At 40.8% G+C, this 10,149-nt stretch overlaps 1 long non-coding RNA gene across 1 annotated transcript in view; it reads left to right on the top strand.

The window, feature by feature from the left end:
• Positions 1-9,913, top strand: part of LOC123348746 — a 35,373-nt gene extending 25,460 nt beyond the window's left edge. Inside the window, exons 3-4 of the long non-coding RNA XR_006573250.1 lie at positions 7,647-7,757; positions 9,714-9,913. This is a non-coding gene — a long non-coding RNA (uncharacterized LOC123348746). The remainder of the gene's footprint in view (positions 1-7,646; positions 7,758-9,713) is intronic.
• The last annotated feature ends 236 nt before the right edge of the window (positions 9,914-10,149 follow it).

Here is a 10,149-nt window from a genome sequence, read left to right on the forward strand (position 1 = left end):
TCTGTATACATAAATTTTGAATTGAGGAGATTTGTGTGTGTGTGTGTGTGTGTGTGTGTGTGTGTGTGTGTATACCTATTTTTGCAATTGTCAGAGCATGATACTGGAAGCCAGAGTTATGTTCCTGACCCACTCGGTGACATGCTGTGTGATGTTGGGCAAGTTGTTTTACCCCTGTCTGCAATCCAGATTGTGTATCTATATCTAATGTTACACATACTAACTACATTAAAAGAATGTTAAAGTTGCAAAGTCAAGCACTCAAATGTTTGGAAATGCCAGAATTAAGGATGTCCATGCCCCAATACCTGCCTGCTTCTTGCGCCAGTCTCCCCCTTCAAAATCCCCTAAAGACCTGGCTCTTCTTCCTCTGCACTCTCCTTCTCACTGACTAGAAGCCAACGGGGACACTGAGAGCATGGGAGAGACAGTGTCCCTGCTCTCCATTCTGGTTTTTGGTGACCAGCAACTGGGATGTTAGGTGGGGTGGGATCTGAGTTCCCATAGAGAATTCTTTCCTGGGTGCTGTCTAGTGAGTCTTGTCCACATGCTCAGGGTTTAGCTGTTCGCCATATTTGGGGTCGGGAAGGAATTTTCCTCCAGGGAAGATTGGCAGAGGCCCTGGAGGTTTTTTACCTTCCTCTGCAGCGTGGAGCACAGGTCACTTGCTGGAGGATTCTCTGCAGCTTGAGGTCTTTAAACCACGATTTGAGGACTTCAATAACTCAGACATAGGTTAGGGGTTTGTTACAGGAGTGGATGGGTGAAATTCTGTGGCCTGCATTGTGCAGGAGGTCAGACTAGATGATCATAATGGTCCCTTCTGACCTTAAAGTCTATGAGTCTATAAAAAAGGTTCTGTTCAGCCACGGCAGACTGGGCTGGAGCATGCTCAGTGCAGGTGGAATATTTGGCGAATTTAGCTGCCCAGTTCCACCAAGCACATGTGAACTGAGACTTTCAGAGGCTCATCACTTACCAAATTTAGGCTGATTTCTCACCGGGATCACAAAAGACACATTTCTGACACCAGGGTGACCTGCCTGCCAAATTCCAAATCCCTGCTCTAATGCGTGGACACGGTAGAGCTTCTCACTTAAACAGTTGTAAGAATTTGAACATAGGCAAAACTATTTTTTTTCACTTAAATGCTTTCTGAGAAATAGCTGAGCCTTTTTGCTGACGTTATCCCAAAAGATTTAGCCTCAGGCAGACACTTGACATGAAAAATTGAAGATCAAATAGTTAAAGATTGGCAGTTATAATCAACTTAAAACAGAGTATTATGATGGGAAGTGTTGTGCAACCTAAACATTAGGCAGTGCTAGGGTGTCACTATTGTGTGTGTGTGTGTGTGTTTATACAGGTATGTGTATGAATGTATGTAAACATCTGAGTCTTTATATTATATTACATAACACTTCATTTGCATAGCACTTTCCATCTTAGAAGCTCAGAGAATTTTACAAACATAAATGGTTTTATCATCAAGCCCCCTGTGAGTTAGATAAGTATTTAGATAATATTGTAATGGATTATAAAACCCAGGTCTCTTATTTCCTGATATGGTGCTAACCACAAGGTTATTCGTCTTCTCTTTAAAGGTGCTATTATTAATAAAAGTTTGTGCAACTGTTTGCAATAGAAGTTGTTAGAGATCATTGAGCCAAGCAGAGTTAAGGGAAACAGTTCATTAGCTGCAGAAAGTGATTGTTTGGAGAATATTTACTTTTAATATAAGATATATGGGTTCATGGATTAATTATAGCAGCCTGCGAGGCTCTCAAATATTATGGGCATGTGTACAGTATAAAAACAAAAGTATTTTTGTATTATATAATCTTAAAACTTGCATATGACTATTTTCTTACACTCATTCTGTTCTATTGTTATGAAAGACTTTTACTACTCAATAGTCTCTCAAAAACCAGCTAAAAGGGATTTTTTAAATGTCAAGTTACTTTTTAAAAAAAAATCCTTGTTTTTGCAAGTTTGTTGGTCTTTTTTGTTTAATTTGTCAGCGCCTTAGAGAAAATCAGAAAGGTACATTTAGCTGTGGGAGATAGATGAAAGCTTTTGCATTAAGAAATGTAAAGCGTAGCTATGAACTGAAATAGGACTATATAAAGAGAGCACCTTCTTACCCACAAGATCTGCTCTCTACATTTTTATTCCAAATTCCATCTGTTTATTTTAAGGACAAAATGAGTTTTCTTTACTGCATTTTACTCCTGTTAGTAGACTTGGGTGACCAGATGTCCCTATTTTACAGGGACAGTCCCGATATTTGGGGCTTTGTCTTCTACAGGCACCTATTACCCCCCATCCCCATCCCGATTTTTCACACTTGCTGTCTGGTCACCCTATAGTAGACATACCACAGCAATGGAAAAGTGATTAGGGCTCTGGTTGGTCTTAGACATAATCAACAAAATTGTTAACTAAGTTCCAACTGCAGGGCCAAATGCACATGTGTATTTCAGTGCAGAACTTGAAGGCTATGGAGTCGAAGAGGTACAGCTGAGAACAGAATTTGGTTTGTTGAAACATTTTTTACTGATACTCCTATGTAAGCGAAAAAGAACCTAGCTTGACATTCAGAACCTAGGACCTAAGTTTAGGTTACAGGGCTGGCAGTTAGGAAAAAACATCTTTTTATATGGGGAAACTAAGTAAATTTGATCTGGAAATCATTGAGATGGACAGAAAGAAACAAGTGTGGAATTCCAAAAAAGACACTTCTTGAAGCAGAACCACACTTTGGGCTTCAGTGGGCTTTGGACTACATTCGTAAACACATCCTTGCTGTCAACAAAGCCATAGTGGAATTGGCATGGTAGTGTTAAAAGTAGCAAAATAGTTTTAGTGTTACAAGTGAGAAAATACTATGAAATAAAATGTATACTTTTTCAAATGTTTTAATTTAGGCCTTCAAAGGCTTTTTTAATTTCCTGCTTCTATGCTAATATGCTTGTCATTATGTTTGTTTATTAAAATAAAGGCTAAGTTAAATTTAACATTTTTATTCAAAGTCTGGGAAAAGAAGTCATTCTGTTTCCTCTGTCCTGTCCCCCACAGGGCTGTTCAGATATTGTTACAGTTAGGTGCATTATGGGAAATTAAAAAAGACACAGGTTACAGGGCTGAATATGCTATAGGCATGGTGCGGTATCTTCCATTGTTGCACCTAAATTCCATTACTTGGCAACACTAAAATCCCTGTAGAGTTAAGTCAAGCAAATTAACTGATATAGAGCATTGTCTGTCTTCTGACACAGTTGGGGAGTGTGTATGGATAGTACATTAGTGTAGTAATATATTGAGAAGTAAAACTTTTACATATTTGGGGCCAAATTGTAATTTCAGATGTACATACAAGGCGAGGTTCCCATTGAAGTCCATCTGGCCTATGGTATAGCATTTATAAATATGACTAATATAATAATGATGCATGTATCAGGGTCCAGGTTGTCCTTCCTAGATCCATAAATGGATGAACACTGTGTATGCAACCCTCTTTCTAATGGAGGGCTTCAGTGGCACCTTACAAGACTTCCTCAAAACCCCGAGGAAGGTATCCATGGATCTGGAGTCCAAGCAGGGCGAGGACAGGAGAGGGAGGCAGGGCTGAGGGGAGGTTGGAGGGACATACACCCCTCCAGTGGGCTGCATGGAGATTCTCAAGAAAAGACAGTAATAACATTGCCTCAGGGTATCTTCTCTGGGATGTCATCAGTTCAGTCCATCCCAACCCCAAGGTCCCAGGAAATCATGGGAAGCCTGGCTCTGTTGGAGTGCCAAGGAATAGGGGAGAGCTGTGGGGGACCAGACTGCAGAACTTCATGTGGATGATTCTGGCCTTTCAAAGAGCCTTGATTACTTCTGTGGACCCTCCAGGTTTGGGAGTGGCAGGGAATGATCCAGGCTGGGATAACAAATACAGTTAACATCCATGTTCTCATTGCACTACAGTATAGAAATCCAGCTTACATTAAGTATGAAGTGCTGAAAGGGAGGGAAGGAGAGAAATTCCAAGTTTTACCTTTCAACGCTCTAGAAGAGATGACAAAAAAGTCTACTCTTTCTTGTCTGATTTCCGTAGGTCACAAAAAGCAGGAAATGTATGTGCCTTTTAGAACTAGAATCTGGAAAATTGTTTCATTCATTTCTTGTGGGCCTTGTGATTACAGGAAAAGTACAAAACTGAAATTTGACATTTCTGTTATAGGTCACCTAAAGGTCATCGGTCTAACAATTTATGAAACATGTATAATTTTCTACCGTGATGTCTTCATATTGGGTATGAGGCCTCCAGTTTGGAGAAATGAGGGGAAAGTGAGCTCCTCTCAGGTCACTAATTCTATTGAATGGGTTTTAGCAAACAAATTTAAGCAAGACGCGCAAGTGTGTTCAGTTGGTATCAGTGTTGACAGCCATCATTAATCAATGGGTGGAGACTAAATGTGTACTAATTTAGTGTACTAATACTAAATGTGTACGTTCAGCTATTCCCTCCCTTTCAGCACAATACATACATCAGCTTAAATGTTGTGCTGTGAAAATAATTAATCAATCATTAAGCCATATCCTCTGAGACATTAGCTGTGTGTATGAAAAAGGATTTTATAATAAAGTTACTTGTTTTGTATGTAAAGCTTAACTCTAAATATACACTAGCCTTTTGGAAAGATGTTGGGATAAAATTTCTGAATTGCAGGGCCAGGGAAAGCAGGATGGGAATAACTTGGTCCAAACTCTGCTCTCAGTTACACCCACAAACCCCCACAAACTTTAAAGTAACTAGGATAACTTTTGTGGCATTGCATGGGTGTGACTTACAATGAACATGCCTCCTAGTATTCTCTCTGTAAGTAGCTGTGAACTGGGTTTATGACGTGTGTTTGGTGCATCTTATTAGTAATAGCTGTCACTGGTGGAATTTCTGGAAGTTATACCAATATTTTTGCTGCTACACCTCTACCCTTGACAAGTAATAGATACTGACATTCCACGACTCAGGCGACATAAATAAATTTGCACATGAGATTCTCCTGTGTCTGTGGTAAGAACCTTAAAATCAATGTGTCCTTTCATCGATTGCTGGCAGGTGCATATCTTTGAGTTAAAGCGCGGGAGCCAGGAGTAGTATTGGGTTGATTGAATTCAGCACTTTGCAACAATGAGCAAAAATTCGGATGTGGTTAGGAAGAAATCACTGGAGATTTTAGAGGTTGATTTGGGAAGCTGCTGTGACTTGACAGCTAATTGATAACTTGGTACTGTAGCTCTGTTTTTACTATAATTGGATGCAGGTGGAGGACTTCTTTTCATCTGGAATTAAGAGATAGCAGCACACAAACTTTCCTGAAAGGATAATAGATTTGATCCAAAACAATTCACATTAATGAGAAAGTTGAGTCAGATAAAGATGTTAGGTATAAAAACCAGTTACATTAGAAAAGGATTAAACATTTAAATGGTGATGTAAATTGAAAAATAAGGCTAGCTTGCTAAGCCACCTTCCTAGCATCTATTAACTCTCACAATGGAACTTGGACTGAGGTTGGAATAATCAGGTTTGCCTTAATTATCTAGTTTGATTTTGGCCATTTAAGCAGCATCTTCATTTCTAAATAGCACATCAGTGGAATTACTCATTGATTAATTTGGGCCATGTTTGTTCAATATAAAGAAAACACTACGGGCCAACTTCATCCCTGCTATAGCTGAGTATGACTTCCTGTTGGTTCAACAGGAATTGCTCCCTTTTATGGTACAGCTGAATTTGACCTATTCCTAGCCTATGATTCTTAGTTTTTGATAACCATCCTTAAGAATTTAGAGTTATTATTTTTTTGAAGAAACATAATTGAATCTGTAAGGAAAAACTTGATTAAGTAGCTCGGACATCTTAGGTACAGAATTCAACATGTTTCCACGTTCACTCCAAAATACACCTGGATGAAACATTTAATACAAATCAGATGCAGGCCAGACTCACCCAGGACTTATTCCAATGTAAACCCCGGTAGAGTGTTCTGGGGCTGATAACTAACCAGGGAACAAATTAGTGGCAGTAGAAAGTGACTGCAGTTTTCTTGGGGTTAGGGAGGGCTATAGGGACAGCAATAATCAAAAAATCAAAAAGTGGATGGCTCAGGAATGAAGTGTGGCCAGTGTGACTAAGAAGTGTATTGATTCAGTGCTTCCCCCAGTGGATACTGCTCACAAAACTCCTGCAGAGGTTAAACTTGTCCCCTTCTCTTTGGAATCCCCAAAGGGAGTGGTGATAATGCCGCCCTCTGTTTTTGTCCATTTGCACCTGCCTTTGACAGCTCTTCTGATTTGGCCCTTAATCTACTATATTTTGGGGGATTTTTGTGGGAAAAATATTTCCCATACATTTCTGCTATGTAAAGGATTTCTGAGTTTTTAAAGGTTAGGATAGTGGATGGGTCTGTACAAGTACGTTAAAAAGAAAAATGTCCGTGTTATTTCAGAATACATTTCAGAAATAGATGTTTCCAAGTTTGGTTCTCTATGGGTAGTTGTGGTTGGGTATCTTTATTAAGTTGGTCCAAATCACTAGTATACTTTAGTAGCTAATAAGGACACACAAAAAGGTTATGAATAAGGCTCCTTATATAGTTTTTCATTGCAATATGGCGAACTAAAAGAGTGTTTTGTGATAATAGGTGGTGATCCATGCATTTCAAGTGTCTTTTCAGACCTCTCTCTAACCAGATAAACAGGAAATTAGAGAACTTGCTTCCGTCTTGGACTCTGGCTCTGAAACGAAGAAAACAATGAAGTTATTTGATCAGCTCACAGCTGACTGATCAAATCACTTTATAACCTCTAAAATGCATGTGCCTACAGAGGGAGTAACTAGATCTTTTGTGTTACAGTAGGGAAAAGGGCAGGTGCTCATGTGGAAACTACCATTCACTCCGTTTCCTTTACTGGATGCTTTTATGTCATCAAATGAAGTCAGCCTTTCCCCCCAGTTTTAGATAGACAAATGCTGCTCCACTTTTTCTCTTTCTTTGTAGAAGGACATTCTGAGTGCAGAGCCTCCATCTTTGGAATTAATTCCTCCTTAAGTCTGAGAAAGGCAGAGTTTACCTACCTTCAGGATGTGGCACAAGGCACATTGCTTAATTTGGATGTTAGCCAGTTGATGGGTTTGTTGCTGGCTGAGACTGGGAATTGTTGGTTCTTTCCCTTGGCTGAGAGTCTGTCTTCAGTTGTTGGAGGCAGGGGCATGGATTGGTTTAATATTGTGCCCTCCATCACTCAGTATCTAGGCATGAATGCAAAACATTGAAAATAATATCAATTGCTTCATCAGCAACAGGTCTTGGTGGTCCTCCAGAGGTGTCTGGCCATGGGGCAGAGCCATAAGATGATTGAGAAGTATGATACACCAGCTGCCTCAAACTCAATAAGATTTTTTAAAACTTTCCAACTTACGTTTTCTGAATTCAACTATTTTTTTTAGAAAAGGGCATTCACTCCCTGCAAAATCCATCTCTCCTGGACATTGGAGAGCTGCTCCGTAGATGCAGTGTTTGCTTTGGCTCAGACGTAGTGTGCCCTTTACTATTTTATAAATTGGCTTGTCATTCATTTGTACCCACTTTCAGATAGAGGTGGATGACAGAATAGGAACTGTATGAGTGGTGACAGTCCAAGATTCCCCTCTGCATTCTGCCCTCCGCACTGACCTGGAAGGGGACATCCACAGGAAAGACAAGGTAGTATAATTTCCATTCTGTCTTTTTGCTAAGGATGCAAATTAATGCTAGTTGCAGTGGTAGTTCTATGTGATATGGACTATTTTGTAGTGGGAATTGGATGGAGGCTAACAGCAGTCCCTTAAAAGCAGTCGCTACCAGCCTGTGGTAGATTTGAACCTCGAAGTGAAATGCTGCATATTCCATACAAATGAACTTTAAATGACATTTAACACACGTGGAAGAAAACTGCTATTCTAAGAATAACTTCATTAATCTTTACACTTCATAAAGATCACAATATATATTTTTTCTGGATTTCTTTCCCCTACATAAAATAATCTTTTGCAAAACCAAAATTACTGTACCTAGTTTTTAAAGGTCAATATAACCTTTAGAATGAGTGGGGGAGAAATGAAGCTTGTTTTATTTAAGGCTCTTTGGTGCTTATTAGGCATTGGCTCAGCAGGGAGCTCGGGGAGGCACTCTTTCTCTCTGAATTCCCTGGTGCACAGCTTAATAGGGTGCAGTGAGCACTCCACTTTGCAGCCAGCCCACTCTGCCTTGGCCCCTGCCTCCTCCCTGCCGCTTCCGGTATGACAACAGCACTCCGCAGGAACCAGTCCTTGCACTCTCTGGGTACAATACACTCCTTTCTGCTCCCCATCCCAAGCCTTTCACATCACTGAAGTCCCATATCACCACTCTTCAGTGGTGATTAGGCTTCATGCAGGTTCTCTGGACAAGAGTGACTTTTACTGAGTGAGTGCAAGCACTGTAGTTGTGGCAAGTCACTCCTTACACCTTATTAACCAGCCCGCTCCCTCCTCTCCACAGTCCCATGCAGGGATTGGACACAGTCTAGGTCTTAGATAGAAATTGGCCTCTCAACTTCCACCTCTACCTAGCACATACTCAGCCTCGGTTATGAGCAAGGCCTGTAATACTGCACTGCAGCATGGGCATTCAGGCCCACAACCACAAAAGAAAAAGTCATAGGATGTTCTGATGTGGGTCTCTCTCAGTCTCTGTAGTTGAAGCCATTCCACTTTGTATTCAATCATTATTTTTTTATTGAGTCAGAGAGGGAATGACTTTTGCCCAGTGGTTTGGGCACTCAGCTGAGAGATCCCTCTCCAGATCCCTTCTCCTCATCAAGCAGAGGGGGGAATTGGACCAGGGGCTGCTACATGATGGGTGAGTGCCCTAATCACTGGGCTACATATAATTCTTCCCCTGCCCCTAGCTGTTTTTTTGTGTGGAATTTGGCAGGTTTGACTTAAACAGAGGGGTTTCTGCTAGATTGAGGGTATGTCTACACTGCAGCAGAAGACCTGCAGCATGGCTGTGGCAGCTCAGATTGGTTGACTCAGGCTCTTTGGGCTTGGGTTGTGGGGCTATAAAATTGCACTGTAGACATTTGGGCTCAGACTGAAGCATGAGTCTCAGAGCCTGGGCTCCAGCCTGAGCCCAAATGTCTGTACTGTTGTTTTTAGTCCCGCAGCCTGAGCCCTGATCTGGGCTCTGAGACCCAGTGCTATGAGGTGTTTATTGCAGTATAGACTTACCCTGAGTGACAGCTCCTTGTTAGGCAGCCCCGCGGATTCCTCAGGATTCTGCCAGTCTTAACTTTGCCTTGCAGATTAACCCAGACTCTCCAGAAGTGTCTCCCTGCAACATCCAGCCCCCGACAATGCTCTCTCACAAATTAGCAAGTCTGCTGTCTCTAAAGAGACAGAATGCACACCAGCCTGTCGGCTCAGCAGAGGATACACACCTCACTTTACTTGAACAGCACTGAGATTTAAAACAAGAATAGGTTTATTAATAAAGAACAGAGATTTAAGTGATACTAAGAAGAGACAATGGAAAAAGAAAATGGTTAGAAATAAAACACAAGTATAATGGTGCTTCCTAGTGACTAAATGTAACTCAACAGGCTACAATCCTTGACTAAGATAAGTTTCTTACCTACAGAAACCTTGGAGTATCATTTACCCCCATGGTAAGAGATCCACCATTCAAAGAGACAAAGAGCGCTGTCCTCTTTTTGTCCCCTGATGGATAACAAAGGAGTTATCTTCTTCTTATAGTCCAGTAAACCATTGAAATGCACTCTTCTGAAGTATATCCCCAAATAAAGTTCTCTTCCCCTGCTGTTATGTTCTAGGGAGCTGACACCATTCTGCTTTTTTAATCCTCCTGATAACTTGCTTTTTCTGTTGCATTAAAATGGAAATGAAGTATCCTTTGTGTTGGTTTCATGATATTAGATTCTCAGCAGGGACCTAGGTGAACAGGTAAGTCAACATTCCTTTGCCTGGGGAAGGCTTGTAATCCAACCTACTTTGTTACATGCTTTTAAACATGTTTTTAGTAGACACAGACAACTTTTCAATTAACACATGGGCAT

This window comes from Mauremys mutica, chromosome 1 (assembly GCF_020497125.1).
Source record: "Mauremys mutica isolate MM-2020 ecotype Southern chromosome 1, ASM2049712v1, whole genome shotgun sequence".
In the NCBI taxonomy this organism is placed as follows: Eukaryota; Metazoa; Chordata; order Testudines; family Geoemydidae; genus Mauremys; species Mauremys mutica.